This window comes from Canis lupus, chromosome 2 (assembly GCF_011100685.1).
Source record: "Canis lupus familiaris isolate Mischka breed German Shepherd chromosome 2, alternate assembly UU_Cfam_GSD_1.0, whole genome shotgun sequence".
NCBI classification, from domain to species: Eukaryota; Metazoa; Chordata; class Mammalia; order Carnivora; family Canidae; genus Canis; species Canis lupus.
The window spans coordinates 81,807,559-81,811,060 of record NC_049223.1 but is presented as its reverse complement, the minus strand read 5'-3'; positions in this window follow the sequence as shown (position 1 = coordinate 81,811,060).

Here is a 3,502-nt window from a genome sequence, read left to right as displayed (position 1 = left end):
TAGGGCATTGTTAGCTGATTACAAGTTTCCCAGATGCCAACTGCCTTCCCGGCTATACTTCTTCTCCATAGCTGTGAACTGCTCACATGCCAGGACACCTCTAGGTCACCTTGGATTAGGGTGACCAACCCTCCCAATCTGCCCAGCACTGAGGGGCCTTCTAGAATGTGGGACTTTGAGGGCTAAGACTAGGAGAGTGCCCCGCAAACCAGAGCAGCTTGGTCACCCTGTTTTGGATCGTGTATGAATTAGAACCAGAAACCGCTGAATGCTGAACACTGGGCTCCAACAGCAGAGACACAGCTGGGGTTGACCCCCCATGGACTGACCTGCTCCAGCAGAGGCCTGGAAACAGGCCCAGGCCTTCCTTCCTTGCTGCCAGCCCTGAGCAGCCAATGCCTGCTGAAGCCTCGAATGGCTGCCTCCAGAGAAGCAAGCAGGGCACAAATAGTCCATGAATGCATCCTCTCCACCGAGGGGAGCCTCACTTCCCCACCAGGTGACCCACTTCTCAGGTGGAAGATTTAAGGCATAAGAAATAACCACATCATGTGTATACGGATTTTAGCACAGTACCTGGTAAACCTTAGATAAAGATGGTAGCTGCCACCCCTGTCCCAAACAAGGGTTGATTGTCTGGTTTATCAATAAGCACTAATTTTACAGGCTTCCTGTATGCTGGCCCTTGGTGTGAGTACTTCAACGAGGCTAACTCATTTCATCTTTACAGTAACCTCCAGAGACACGTAACATCATCCCACTTCTCAGGAGAGAGACCCCCAAAACCGCCTCATGAGACTGAATTATTAGCCATTATTCTGGATTAATAGAAGGCAGCCTCTCCTCCAGCCTGACTGTTGTCTATTCACTGAATAAGCATTTAACTGAGCACGTGCTAGGTGCCAGACACTGTTTTAGGCACAGGGGGCTATTGCATTGAGCCAGTCTCCGCTGTCCTGGAGTTTACATTTTAACGGAAAGGAACACCAATAAAGAAGGAAGTCCGTAGCTGAAACCAGCTCTTGCCTGGCTTTTGCAAAACGGAATTTACTGGAAGCTGCTCTCAGCGCATCGTTGAACTGATGGACCTGTCCCTAATGCAGATCCAGGGGAGGAGCATCCGGTTGGCGAGGCCTGGGTCATATGCCAGCACCGTGACTGCTGGAGGCCAGAGTTCCCAATTACCTCCCTTTCCTCTCCGCCAGACTGGGTGCAGAGAGGAGTAATTCCCCCCAAAAGACATCAGAGGCGTGGGGATACAGGGGGGAGGGACGCCGGGCAGCCGGAGCAAACATCCGTGACCCCAGCCCTTCCAATACTTAAAGACACAGGCTTCCCCCTCCCTCGGAGCTGAGACCCTGTTCCCCAACCTAATCCTGGAACTGGGTGACTTCAGAGCTGGAAGCTGAAGTAACCCAGCCACACGGTGACCAAGCCTCCGCCTCGTGTCGGAGAAGCGGATCGGATGCCTTAGGGTCCGGCCCGAGAAGCAGAACCCACAGATATTCGGGAATTTATACAAGGAGTTTGGCGGGCTGGAGAGGTGAGCCTGAGCTCAGGGGGCGGGGCCACGGAGGGGCGGGGCCACGGAGGGGCGGGGCCCGGGGATGGGAGGAGCCATGGGCGGGGGGCACGAGGGAGGGGCGGGGCTCGGGGAGGGGCGGGGCCTGGGGGAGGGGCTGTCCATGGGGGAGGGGAGGGGCCTAGAGAGGGGCGGGCCCGGGAGGGGCGGGGCCTGGGAGGGGCTGTCCATGGGGGAGGGAGGGGCCCAGGGAGGGGCGGGCCCCAGGGAAGGCAGGCACGGGGAGGGGCGGGGCTTGGGGAGGGGCGGGGCTTGGGGAGGGCGGGGCCCGGGGAGGGGCGGGGCCCGGGGAGGGGCGGGGCCCGGGAGGGGCGGGGCCCGGGGAGGGGCGGGGCCCGGGGAGGGGCGGGGCCCGGGGAGGGGCGGGGCCCGGGGAGGGGCGGGGCCCGGGGAGGGGCGGGGCCCGGGGAGGGGCGGGGCCCGGGGAGGGGCGGGGCCCGGGGAGGGGCGGGGCCCGGGGAGGGGCGGGGCGGGGCCCGGGGAGGGGCGGGGCCCGGGGAGGGGCAGACCAGCACTGAGGCAGGGGCGAGGCCGGGTCTATGGGATCCACAGGTAGGATTCATCCTGCATCAGGGAAACCTCAGTCCTGCTCTCACGGCCTTTCAACTGACTAGCCCTGCCCAGATTATCTGGGATAACCTGCTTCACTTAAAGTCAGTCCTTCCGGACTTTGATCACATCCGCACAATACTTTTGCAGCAACACCCATATTAGCATCTGACCGTGTAACTGAGGGCAGAACCTGGCCACGTTGGTGCATCGGTGTCCCTCATACAGAGGTGACCTCACTGAGCCGCCAAGATTAGGGTCCAAGATCTAATGTCCTGTTCAGTTGGAATTTTAGACAATGAATAATTTTTTAGGAAAAAAATAGGAAAGAGAGCACCAGGAAGGAAGGGCAAGGGGTGGGGGGAGGCAGAAAATACCCTCTCAAAGCCCTTGTGCGTATAAAGACCTGAGCTCTGAAGCAAGCCCGGGAAGGATGGTGGCCTGCAAGGGCCCCCGGCCCCTCTCACTTGCTGACCAGCCATGCATTTGGAGAATATTTATTGAGCATCTATTATGTGCCAAGTAAAAAAGCTACAGCTGACATTCCCATAGCGAGTGTGTGCAGGTTCTAGCTGCATTTATGCTTGCTAATTCATGTAATATGCACAAGACAATGGGGTAGGTATAATTCCTATTTTATAATGAAGCAACCAAGGCAAAAAGATTAAGAAATGGTCCACAGCCCCAGAGCACGTAAATGGTAGGCCTGGGATTTGAACCCCCAGGTAATTTGGCTTCAGAGCACATAATCCTTGATGGCCTGTGTATCGGTCAGGGTTCAAAGCAGCAGAGCCAGTAGGAAATTTTATATGTATCTAAATGGAGGGAGGGAGAGAGGGGGGAGAAAAGGAAAGATGGAAGGAAGAAAGGAAGGAGGGCGGGAGGAATTAGCCTCTAAAAAGCCTTTGTGTATGATGAGTACGTATGTATGTGACGGAAGGCACACACTGTCACCTCCCCATCACCGTGCACTCTATCCTATAGGGCCAGCCCTATTGGGTGTGGGAAGGGATGCTCAAGGTGTGGTACCAGGAGGTGGGGGGCACCCAGACCATCTCAGAGGCTCTGTCAACTTCCTCACAAATCTGTCCCTCGAGGTACTGAGCTTTGTCCTTGGGGAATTGACGGTCAACAGGACCAGCTTGTTCCCTGCCCTTCCAATGCCTGACAGCACGAGAGATGAGGAACCATCAATAAGAAAACAAATAAATAAATCATTGCCGACTGCAGTGTTGCAAAGAAAGCAGAGAGCAGCAGGGGTGACTCACTTCCAGCAGGGAGGGCGGGGAAGGCCTCTCCGAGGAGGTGACATTTGAGCTAAGACTTGAAAGGTGAGGAAGGAGGTGCCACTGAGGGCAGGTTCCAACAGCA